Source organism: Manis pentadactyla, chromosome 3, assembly GCF_030020395.1.
Source record: "Manis pentadactyla isolate mManPen7 chromosome 3, mManPen7.hap1, whole genome shotgun sequence".
Taxonomy (NCBI): Eukaryota; Metazoa; Chordata; class Mammalia; order Pholidota; family Manidae; genus Manis; species Manis pentadactyla.
The window spans coordinates 179,843,018-179,856,154 of record NC_080021.1 but is presented as its reverse complement, the minus strand read 5'-3'; the positions used below and the strand labels follow the sequence as shown (position 1 = coordinate 179,856,154).

General features: G+C 38.7%; 1 protein-coding gene across 2 annotated transcripts in view; it reads left to right on the top strand.

The window, feature by feature from the left end:
• The window catches only part of LINGO2 (leucine rich repeat and Ig domain containing 2), a 1,246,785-nt gene that overhangs the window by 636,149 nt on the left and 597,499 nt on the right, over positions 1–13,137 (top strand). The window lies entirely within an intron of this gene.

The window sequence follows — 13,137 nt, the reverse complement described above, 5'->3', positions numbered from 1 at the left end:
GTTGTTAACAACAATAAAATTCTGTATAGGGAGTCAATGCTCAATGCACAATCATTAATCCACACCAAGCCTAATTTTCATCAGTCTCCAATCTTCTGACGCATAACAAACAAGTTCTTACATGGAGAAAAAATTCTTACATAGTGAATAAGTTACATGGTGAACAGTACAAGGGCAGTCATCACAGAAACTTTCAGTTTTGCTCATGCATTATGAACTATAAACAGTCAGTTCAAATATGAATACTCATTTGATTTTTAGACTTGATTTATATGTGAATACCACATTTCCCTCTTTATTATTATTTTTAATAAGATGCTGAAGTGGTAGGTAGATAAAAGATAAAGGTAGAAAACATAGTTTAGTGTTGTAAGAGAGCAAATGTAGATGATCAGGTGTGTGCCTGTAGACTATGTGTTAATCCAAGCTAGACAAGGGCAATAAAACATCCACGTATGCAGAAGATTTCTCTCAGAACAGGGGGGGTGAGGTTCTAAGCCTCACCTCTGTTGATCCCCAATTTCTCACCTGATGACCCCCCTGCGACTGTGCCTGTCTTAGGTTGTTCCTCCCTTGAGGAATCTTACCCGTCTCTGGCTAACCAGTCATCTTCCGGGGCCATACAGGGAAATGTAAAGTTGGTAAGTGAGAGAGAAGCCATATTGTTCGAAAAGGTTAGCTTTTTACTTCTTTGCATATTTATGCCCTGTGGCTTCTATCCCCAGCATTTGTCTTGAGGTATCTTTACCACTTGGAAGAATTATGATACTCGGTAAATTTGATATGAGGCACGAATTCTATTTGAGGGTTGTAATTAGGAAGGAAGAAGAAAAGCTATAGAAGTAACAGGCAGAAGAAAACATGGGAAGATTGATTATTTCTTTGACATATCTTCTTGTAGAGTAACTTCAGCATGTATAGGTTTTAAGCTACTACTTAAATTGCGCACACACATTAACATAATAGGAGTATAGTTACATAACCAAAGCATACCTGTAATTACCAGCCATCTCCAGTGAAACCAAGAAAACCAGTTAGGGACCTTAGGCATTTGTGAAAACTTATCTATGATATGGTGGATATTGTCCAACTGAACTTGAACAGTCTGAGAGAAATCAGACAAATTAAAACAACCCATTCCTGGGGAATGTTCACATCCCTTATGTTGTTTTAACAGTAAATAGTCTGTAGTTGTAAGATTTTGGAGCACTACAATTTGCACTTCTAATTCTTGATTGAGTTCCAACAGTATAGATCCAGTCAAATTTGTTGTTTTACTGTATGCACAGGCCAGCTTAGATATCTCCTTCATTCCCATGGCAAGTCCAGGAGCTGGTGGGATGAGTGCATCTACAGCTGTAGCAGTGCGTGGATCTTTGTTGGGGTTTTTTGATGATCATCTTCTGGCATGAGTCTTCCAGAGAGTGCTGATGTTGGAAGTTGTTTTTCATATCGTATCTTAGTTCATTTTCAGGGTAGCCCAATTAGGCTTTGATCCTCTGTATAAACACAAACAGACCCTTTGCCTAGACTTTTATATGCCCTTTATACACTTGTGTAGAACTCATTGGAGGTTACCACAAAGGAACTGCCTTTTTTTTTTTTTCGGTATCACTAATCTACACTTACATGACAAATATTATGTTTACTAGGCTCTCCCCTATACCAGGTCCCCCCTATAAACCCCTTTACAGTCACTGTCCATCAGCATAGCAAAATGTTGTAGAATCACTACTTGCCTTCTCTGTGTTGTACAGCCCTCCCCTTTCTCCCACCCCCCCATGCATGCTAATCTTAATAACCCCCTACTTCTCCCCGCCTTATCCTTCCCTTCCCACCCATCCTCCCCAGTCCCTTTCCCTTTGGTAACTGTTAGTCCATTCTTGAGTTCTGTGATTCTGCTGCTGTTTTGTTCCTTCAGTTTTTCTTTTGTTCTTATATTCCACAGATGAGTGAAATCATTTGGTATTTCTCTTTCTCCGCTTGGCTAGTTTCACTGAGCATAATACCCTCCAGCTCCATCCATGTTGCTGCAAATAGTAGGATTTGCCCTTTTCTTATGGCTGAGTAGTATTCCATTGTGTATATGTACCACTTCTTCTTTATCCATTCATCTATCGATGGACATTTAGGTTGCTTCCAATTCTTGGCTATTGTAAATAGTGCTGCGATACACATAGGAGTGCACTGATCTTTCTCATACTTGATTGCTGCATTCTTAGGGTAAATTCCTAGGAGTGCAATTCCTGGGTCAAATGGTAAGTCTGTTTTGAGCATTTTGATGTACCTCCATACTGCTTTCCACAATGCTTGAACTAACTTACATTCCCACTAGCAGTGTAGGAGGATTCCCCTTTCTCCACAGCCTCGCCAACATTTGTTCTTGTTTGTCTTTTGGATGGCAGCCATCCTTACTGGTGTGAGGTGATACCTCATTGTAGTTTTAATTTGCATTTCTCTGATAATTAGTGATGTGGAGCATCTTTTCATGTGTCTGTTGGCCATCTGTATCTCTTTTTTGGAGAACTGTCTGTTCAGTTCCTCTGCCCATTATTTAATTGTGTTATTTGTTTTATGTTTGTTGAGGCATGTGAGCTCTTTATATATTCTGGAAGTCAAGCCTTTATCAGATGTGTCATTTTCAAATATATTCTCCCATACTGTAGGGTTCCTTTTTGTTCTATTGCTGATGTCTTTTGGTGTACATAGCTTTTCAGCTTAATATAGTCCCACTTGTTCATTTTTGCTGTTGTTTTCCTTGCCCGGGGAGATATGTTCAAGAAGAGGTCACTCATGTTTATGTCTAAGAGGTTTTTGCCTATATTTTCTTCCAAGAGTTTAATGCTTTCGTGACTTACATTCAGGTCTTCCATCCATTTTGAGTTTACTTTTGTATATGGGGTTAGACAATGGTCCAGTTTCATTGTCCTACATGTAGCTGTCCAGTTTTGCCAGCACCATCTGTTGAAGAGACTGTCATTTCGCCATTGTATGTCCATGGCTCCTTTATCAAATATTAATTGACCATATATGTCTGGGTTAATGTCTGGATTCTCTAGTCTGTTCCATTGGTCTGTGGCTCTGTTCTTGTGCCAGTACCAAATTGTCTTGATTACTATGGCTTTATAGTAGAGCTTGAAGTTGGGGAGTGAGATCCCTCCTACTTTATTCTTCCTTCTCAGGATTGCTTTGGCTATTCGGGGTCTTTGGTTTTTCCATATGAATTTTTGAATTATTTGTTCCAGTTCATTGAAGAATGTTGCTGGTTGTTTCATAAGGATTGCATCAAATGTGTATATTGCTTTGGGTAGGATGGCCATTTTGACGATATTAATTTTTCCTAGCCACGAGCATGGGATGAGTTTCCATCTGTTAGTGTCCCCTTTAATTTCTCTTAAGAGTGACTTGTAGTTTTCAGAGTATAAGTCTTTCACTTCTTTGGTTAGGTTTATTCCTAGGAATTTTATTTTTTTTTTATGCAATTGTGAATGTAGTTGTTTTCCTGATTTCTCTTTCTGTTAGTTCATTCTTAGTGTATAGGAAAGCCACAGATTTCTGTGTATTGATTTTGTATCCTGCAACTTTCTGTATTCTGATATCAGTTCTAGTAGTTTTGAGGTGGAGTCGTTAGGGTTTTTTATGTACAGTATCATGTCATCTGAAAATAATGACAGTTTAACTTCTTCTTTGCCAATCTGGATTCCTTGTATTTTTTTGTTTTGTGTCATTGCCATGGCTAGGACCTCCAGGACTATGTTAAATAACAGTGGGGAGAGTGGGCATCCCTGTCTAGTTTCCGATCTCAGAGGATATGCTCTCAGCTTCTCGCTGTTCAGTATAATGTTGGCTGTGGGTTTATCATAGATGGCCTTTATTATGTTGAGGTACTTGCCCTCTATTCCCATTTTGCTGAGAGTTTTTATCATGAATGGATGTTGAACTTTGTCAAATGCTTTTTCAGCATCTATGGAGATGATCATGTGGTTCTTGTCTTTCTTTTTATTGATGTGGTGGATGATGTTGATGGACTTTCGAATGTTATACCATCCTTGCATCCCTGGGATGAATCCCACTTGGTCATGGTGTATGATCCTTTTGATGTATTTTTGAATTCGGTTTGCTAATATTTTGTTGAGTATTTTTGCATCTACGTTCATCAGGGATATTGGTCTGTAGTTTTCTTTTTTGGTGGGGTCTTTGCCTGGTTTTGGTGTTAGGATAATGTTAGCTTCATAGAATGAGTTTGGGAGTATCCCCTCCTCCTCTATTTTTTGGAAAACTTTAAGGAGCATGGGTATTATGTCTTCCCTGTATGTCTGATAAAATTCTGAGGTAAATCCTTCTGGCCCAGGGGTTTTGTTCTTTAGTAGTTTTTTGATTACTGCTTCAATTTTGTTGCTCGTAATTGGTCTGTTTAGATTTTCTGTTTCTTTCTGGGTCAGTCTTGGAAGGTTGTGTTTTTCTAGGAAGTTGTCCATTTCTCCTAGGTTTCGGGTTCCCTGCTTGTTAGCATATAGGTTTTCATAGTATTCTCTAATAATTCTTTGTATTTCTGTGGGGTCCTTCATGATTTTTCCTTTCTCGTTTCTGATACTGTTGATTTGTGTTGACTCTCTTTTCTTCTTAATAAGTCTGGCTAGAGTCTTATCTATTTTGTTAATTTTCTCGAAGAACCAGCTCTTGGTTTCATTGATTTTTGCTATTGTTTTATTCTTCTCAATTTTGTTTATTTCTTCTCTGATCTTTATTATGTCCCTCCTTCTGCTGACCTTAGGCCTCATTTGTTCTTCTTTTTCCAATTTCGATAATTGTGACATTAGACCATTCATTTGGGATTGTTCTTCCTTTTTTAAATATGCTTGGATTGCTATATACTTTCCTCTTAAGACTGCTTTTGCTGTGTCCCACAGAAGTTGAGGCTTAGTGTTGTTGTTGTCATTTGTTTCCATATATTGCTGGATCTCCATTTTGATTTGGTCATTGATCCATTGATTATTTAGGAGCGTGTTGTTAAGCCTCCATGTGTTTGTGAGCCTCTTTGCTTTCTTTGTACAATTTCTAGTTTTATGCCTTTGTGGTCTAAAAAGTTGGTTGGTAGGATTTCAATCTTTTGGAATTTTCTGAGGCTCTTTTTGTGGCCTAGTATGTGGTCTATTCTGGAGAATGTTCCATGTGCACTTGAGAAGAATGTATATCCTGTTGCTTTTGGATCTAGAGTTCTATAGATGTCTATTAGGTCCATCTGCTCTACTGTGTTGTTCAGTGCTTCCATGTCCTTAATTATTTTCTGCCTGGTGGATCTATCCTTTGGGGTGAGTGGTGTGTTGAAGTCTCCTAGAATGAATGCATTGCAGTCTGTTTCCCCCTTTAGTTCTGTTAGTATTTGTTTCACATATGCTGGTGCTCCTGTGTTGGGTGCATATATATTTAAAATGGTTATATCCTCTTGTTGGACTGAGCCCTTTATCATTATGTAGTGTCCTTCTTTATCTCTTGTTACTTTCTTTGTTTTGAAGTCTATTTTGTCTGATATTAGTACTGCAACCCCTGCTTTCTTCTCACTGTTGTTTGCTTGAAATATGTTTTTCCATCCCTTGACTTTTAGTCTGTACATGTCTTTGGGTTTGAGGTGAGTTTCTTGTTAGCAGCATATAGATGGGTCTTGCTTTTTTATCCTTTCTGTTACTCTGTGTCTTTTGATTGGTGCATTCAACCCATTAACATTTAGGGTGACTATTGAAAGATATGTACTTATTGCCGTTGCAGGCTTTAAATTCGTGGTTACCAAAGGTTCAAGGTTAGCCTCTTTAGTATCTTACTGCCTAACTTAGCTCGCTTATTGAGCTGTTATATACACTGTCTGGAGATTCTTTTCTTCTCTCCCTTCTTGTTCCTCCTCCTCGATTCTTCATATGTTGGGTGTTTTGTGCTGTGCTCTTTCTAGGAGTGCTCCCATCTAGAGCAGTCCCTGTAAGATGTTCTGTAGAGGTGGTTTGTGGATAGCAAATTCCCTCAGCTTTTGTTTGTCTGGGAATTGTTTAATCCCACCGTCATATTTGAATGATAGTCGTGCTGGATACAGTATCCTTGGTTCAAGGCCCTACTGTTTCATTTGCTTTAAATATATCATGCCATTCTCTTCTGGCCTGTAGGGTTTCTGTCGAGAAGTCTGATGTTAGCCTGATGGGTTTTCCTTTATAGGTGACCTTTTTCTCTCTAGCTGACTTTAAAACTCTTTCCTTGTCCTTGATCTTTGCCATTTTAATTATTATGTGTCTTGGTGTTGTCCTCCTTGGATCCTTTCTGTTGGGGGTTCTGTGTATTTCCGTGGTCTGTTCGATTATTTCCTCCCCCAGTTTGGGGAAGTTTTCAGCAATTATTTCTTCTAAGATACTTTCCATCTCTTTTCCTCTCTCTTCTTCTTCTGGAACCCCTATAATACAGCTATTGTTCCTTTTGGATTGGTCACACAGTTCTCTTAATATTGTTTCATTCCTGGAGATCCTTTTATCTCTCTCTATGTCAGCTTCTATGCGTTCCTGTTCTCTGGTTTCAATTCCATCAATGGCCTTTTGCATCCTATCCATTCTACTTATAAACCCTTCCAGAGTTTGTTTCATTTCTGTAATCTCCTCTCTGGCATCTGTGATCTCCCTCCGGACTTCATCCCATTTCTCTTGCACATTTCTCTGCATCTCTGTCAGCATTTTATGTTTCTTATTTTGAATTCTTTGTCAGGAAGACTGGTTAGGTCTGTCTCCTTCTCTGTTGTTGTCTCTGTGATCTTTGTCTACCTGTAGCTTTGCCTTTTCATGGTGATAGGAATAGTTTGCAGAGCTGGGACGAGTGACGGCTGGAAGAACTTCCCTTCTTGTTGGTTTGTGGCCCTCCTCTCCTGGGAGAACAGAGACCTCTAGTGGCTTGTGCTGGGCAGCTGCGCGCAGACAGGGCCTCTGCTTCCTGTCCGGCTGCTATGGAGTTTATCTCTGCTGTTGCTGTGGCCGTGGCCTGGCTCGGGCTCCAGCTCCAAAGTGGTGGAGTCGTGTTGAAGGGGGAGCGGCAGGGAGGCTATTTATCTCTGTAAGGGGCCTCCCTGCTCCCTTCAGCCCAGGGGTTAGGGTGCCCAGAATTCCCCGGATTCCCTACCTCTGGATTAAGTATCCCGCCCTGCCCCTTTAAGACTTCCAAAAGTACCCGCCAAAACAAAACAACGACCACAAAAAAAAAAAAAAAAAAAAGGTGGCCACTCGTTTTTTCTTTATTCTCCGGTGCCAGCCTCAGGCATCTGCTCACCAGTCTTGCTGCGCTGTTTCCCTAGTATTGGGGTCCCTATCCCTTTAAGACTTCCAAGAAGCGCTCGCCAAAACAAAACAGCAAAAAAAAAAAAAATGGTCGCTCGCTTTTCTGGTGTCCTCCGGCGCCAGGCCTCCAGTGCCCGCTCACTGTTCATGCTGCCCTGTTTCTCTAGTATCCAGCGCCCCCTGCGCACGCACTGTGTCTGCGCTCTGGCCCTGATGGCTGGGGCTGGGTGTTCAGCAGTCCTGGGCTCCATCTCCCTCCCGCTCTGCCAATTCTTCTCCCACCGGGAGTTGGGGGGATGGGCGCTCGGCTCCCGCCGGGCCGGGGCTTGTATCTTACCCCCTTCGCAAGGCGCTGGGTTCTCTCAGGTGCGTATGTGGTCTGGATATTGTCCTTTGTCCTCTGGTCTTTATTCTAGGAAGAGTTATCTGTGTTATATTTTCACAGATATATGTGGTTTTGGGAGGAGATTTCCGCTGCTCTACTCATGCCAACATCTTCCGATCCTGTCCCCAGACTTTTTTATATTGACTGAACAGTTGTATCCTGTACAACTTCAAAAGCTTTCTTTTTCCTTGTTTAGTAATTTTCTGCTCTTCAAAAAATGCATCACAAAATTTATGTTTGTGTTTTGACAAGGTTTGTGTTGCATTTACGTATACACAAATAGAAATTAGATAACATCACCCACTATAAAAATTGAAAGGATAGAATATGATTATTTCATGTCTGTCATTCACAAGTCCAATTCAAAACTAACCATAAACACAGTTGAACTATTGAAAGAATTGTGAACTAATCATAATCAAACATGGTGGCTAATACAGACTTCTCTTTGACTGCAAAGGGGAGCTGTATTTGTAAGGCACTGTCCCTTGTAATGACACTAGATTGATTTATACAAATATTTAAAGTTCCTCAGTTAGTGGATTTTCAAAAACTGGAATATTTAGTGGTTCATCGAATGCAGCTGTGTCAATGTGTTCAGTGGGGTGGAGCTCCCATTGATGGGTGACTGTCAGAAGCAGCACCACTGAGATGAAGCTGCCCTGACTGGTTGAGTTTCATGGCATGTGAACTGATCAGAAGTTATCTCTTACTTGGGACTTTGGGCAAAAAATAGTCTTTTTTTTTCTCCAATAGGAATAAAAAAGTACTTTTAATTTGCAAACCTCTCTTTTGGTCTTCTCTCAGTCAAACTATAGGAGACCATAAGGAATTGTCTTGATCTTTACTTATGGAGGTATGATTCACAGCTAGATCTGTCAGTTACATACAGTATAATTAGGGTCTATTGATATATAGTGCATTAATTAGTATAAGAATTGACATAACTAATAATTGTCGAATATTAGAATGAGCATAGATACATTTTCCTTAGAGGTGCATCTGTATATTGCTTTCAGTGTTGTATGATTTATGTTATTTACATGAATCTTGAGTTTAGGCTTTTGAATTTCCCTTTTTACATTGTGAGGAAAAAGGTTAAAAGCACTGCATTTCAACATTGTATTCCACAGGTATTCAAGTTTCTGTTGTTAAATTTTTTACCTTCAGGAGGTGAGTTTAACTCTCATAAGAAATGCAATGGTGACAGATGTAACATTGGTCCACACACATATGCACGCGCACACACATGCACAGAGGAGAGTACTGCACTAAAAGACTCTTCTAGAGTATATCTTTTGGGTGGACAGGTTCCAAGTAGAAAAACAACTAACATTTATTACAAGAACTTATCAGGAAATGCCAGCTGCTCAAGCTTCCTCCTCCTTACCACCTTACCAGTACGTGGCACCACCTTCTTCCAGTTTTAAGAACAAAGGAGCTATGTTGCTGCCTCTCTCTCTCCCTATCCAGCAACTGAATTGATTTAGTCACCTATTTACAGTGTCTAAGGGACAGCAGGAATCTATTTTGTTTAAGGGGAAATGAATGTTTACTTTATAAAAGGTTAAAGTGTCACTCCGGGACAATCCTTACACACTGCTGCTGAGTGGAAAAATACCAGTATTTGAAGTGCCAAAGTGAGTCATGGCTCAGTTTGCTTCTTGAAATCCCAAATTATTTTCCTTTCTTGCCGCCCAGAGCTTGCTAAATGTTTACCATCAAACTATAATAAAGGTATCTTCTTCTGTATCCTCTGATAAAGGACTGTTTGAATGCCAAAGTGCTGGGCATTCTTGACCTTAAACATGCTGTGAATCTCACTGGATGTAACAGACAGTATAATGATGCAACATTCTATTTCTTCAGTTAATGTGCCATTTTTTTTCCCATGGTTGCAGCAATTTTTATACCAAAAACAGCAAGTGGCCAAGAGCTAAAATAGACTTAGCAGCATGGTCCTTCTATAGAGATCTCTGATTTGCAGGGTATCTATTTTGTGTGTGTGTATGTGTGTGTATATGTGCACACACACATGTGTGTGTGCATGTGCACTTGCTTGTGTGTGTGGTAGAAGAGGTGGGGGGTTGTAACCATCAATGTCAGTTAATGTAAGAGAATGGCTTAAATTTTAAAAAATGAAGATGCTGAACATGTAACTTTTAAGGCTCTGCTAACTTTGCACTGAGGCCTCATTTCATGGCTTTCTGTTTATTTCTAATTTGGAGGATAGTTACAAAGAGTGGTTGTTCCTAACAAATGGTAATACTGAAAGTAGTGAATGGAAATTTTGGATTTAACTCTTCATTGTCCTAACATATTTTGAAGAACTGAATTCAGTGCTAGCACCTCAAAGTTCCTCTCCTCAGTTACTAGATTCATAAAAACAAAGAAATAAGGTGTGATGAATGCTTACTGTGGCTCAAAGACGTATCCACTTTCTGTATTGCTTCTTTTGCTCTGGCAATTAGGATGTGTTTTATCACATGCCCATTTATCTTATGAAAGACAAAAACAGCTCTCCAAACCCACGTGAATTTGAGGAGTGTTGGACAGCCTGCCCAGCTTCACAGAAGTGACATGTGGTTGACGCACAATCATATTTATAATGTGTTGTAGTGCTTCCCTTTCAGGCTTAGAAAACCAAGTGATATCTAGATGGGAATATGCTTGATACTTCTCTCTTTCTCTTCTGCCATACCTCTCTCGTTTTTCCCCCCATAAACCAATTCACCATTATGGAAAAATCATATTAGATTCAATACAGTTAAGCAAAATCTGAACATTGAATTGAGCCTAGAAGACAATTAGTGCACTAATGTTCTTGATATGTATTGCCTTTCACTTCAGTAGCCTTTGTGTTCTTGTGATTATTTGATTCATTAAATATGTTTAATTCATGTATTAACCCAGTGACTTGGGCAAGATTTATAATGTTTTGTGCAAAATAACATTACTGTTAAAAATCTTCAGGCTCTTTCCAAATTTTGTTTCCCATCTCACCTCCCAAACATGACTTGTAGATGTTACTTACGAGTTATTTCCACAAACTTCCTTCTTCAAGTTCATAGTTTAGTATGTTAAAAACCAACGCCAAAATGTTGTCATGTCAGTGGTGAATGGCCAAATGGTTTCATTAATACTAGTTTTATATCATTACTCCTTCCTTAGAAATGCATCTTCTTAAACCACTCCAGTGAAATACGTATCTTTCTCAGAAGCTAGGGAAGTAGAGTCAATGATGAAAACCTCAGGTGGAGGCCATGAATCAGGAAAGAGAAACCTCACATCTTAATAAAATATATTCCACTATCCTTGTTCCAACTCATTTTAAATCTGTTCTTAATGCACACTTCTAATGCCATTTTCAGATGAGGTTATTTAGATATAATATTATATCAGGGAAACAAAAAAAAACCTTTAATCTTAAGCCATACTGGAGTTCTTAGTTCTAGTTATTATACCCACTTTTTAAAAATAGGCATTTAAACTAATCATGGATTTGTACATATTTTTCTTAAAATAGCATGTTGGCTTTCAGGGAAAGCTAGCAAGTTACAGTTAAGGTTATATTGAGGAATGTTAATTAGCATTCACCAAGAAACCTAAGGAAGACAAAGATTCATCTTTGTACTAAGTGTGTAGTAGTTGATTTTAACAGAATTTACAACTGTATGTCTGATAACAGAAGGACATTCTTCTAATTTAAGTCAAAATTGTTTCTTTTTCAGTATGAACATTCACTTGTTTAAAAACAAGGAAATTGTATTTCCTTGTCACAAACACTGCCATGTTATAAAATGGGCTTTGTAAGGAAAGTCTTAATTCTGTTCAATAATTATATAGTACAAAATAAACAGAAACAGAAAGTATAAAAGAAAGTTTTCTATAATACCATTAAGTGATGTTTATTCTTCAACTGTAAAGCTGCTGTATAATACTCTTACTCTGAAATTAAGGAATCACCTATAGGCAAAGTGGTGAAATTTAATCCAACTCCTTAACCAGACAAGAGAATGGATGAGAGTTGATGAGATACTCAAGCAAGCAGATTCTGAATTTGCGCCTCTCTCTTCTCTGCTAGTCCACACACCAACCTGGAGCCATTTGAGAATCAGTCTCCATGCTTTGGACACCCACTTTTTAGAATGTGGTTCAAAAGTCTCAGTCAGGAGTAGATTACCTTTATAACCCCCATCTCATATAATTTCTTTCAGTAATGTCCCATTCCAGCCACATCAAAATTCTTACCATCTCCTGAAACTAGGGCAGATCTTAAGCGACCTTTCTGCCACTTTTCCTGCCATTTCCACTGCTGGGAATTCCTTTCCTTCCTCTCCACCAGAAGAGAGCCTTTGTTTCTTTTACAGAGGCTATCACCTTCTCTGTGAAGCCTTAATTAGATCCTCCGTTCAAAATTAGCTACCATTTTCTTTGTGTTCCCATAGTGGCTGGGTGAAAATCTGTTCACAAGCTATCTTCCCAATCAGGCAATGAATTCCTCAAAAGAGAAACTTGATAATTATTTTCCCCATATTGCCTTGTATTCCTTGGCAATTATTGGTTCTATTTCACTTCGAGGAATGCATGAGTACTGCATCTATTTTATCTTGTTTTTAAAATGAGGCTCTTACTTGTGTGCATGATTTAATCATGAAAATATTTTACAACAGACCAAAAATATTGGAAAAAGTCATGAGACCCATCATCTTATCTTGATTCTACTACAGTGGATGGTCTTGAAATGTCATTTTAAAAGGTTTTCACACCTCATTTTAATTTTATTTATTTCTAGCTCATTGAGATATAACTGACATATAACATTGTGTAAGTTAAAGATGATGTTGATACACTTACATATTGCAAAAATATTACCAAAACAAGTTTAGTTAACCCATCCATCACTTCACAGTTGCCATTTGTGTGTGTGTGTGTGTGCACATGTGTGTGAGCAGTGAGGATAAACTCAGAATGTTAAGCAAGTTGCTTTATGTCCCTCAAGTAGATAGAGGTGGAGTTGGAATTTGAATTTAACAAATTCAAACAGGACACTGAGTCCAGAGCTTTTTCAGACCTTTCTTAAGGAATGTTTTAAGAGATCATATTACCATCTCCTAAAATTTCAGTATCTGCTCATGTAAGAGTACAGCTAATAGCTCTAGAATATTCACCTGAATAGGAAAAAAGTAATAGATAAAAGATTGAGTTTTCTTCATGGTCACTGCCCAAGAATGTGTACTCACATCATCCAATTCTCCACTGCACCATCAACTTGGGCTTCCATAGCTAGGAATTGAAAACCATGAGCAGCTCCTAGTACTGAACACAAAACATCATCAGTGCCATAATCAACACTGTATATGAGCCTACAAGTAGCAGTGGCTCTCTTAGAAAGTGTAGTGATACACACTAACTTTCAATATATAGAAACAAAAGGCTGAGCTGAAAGTG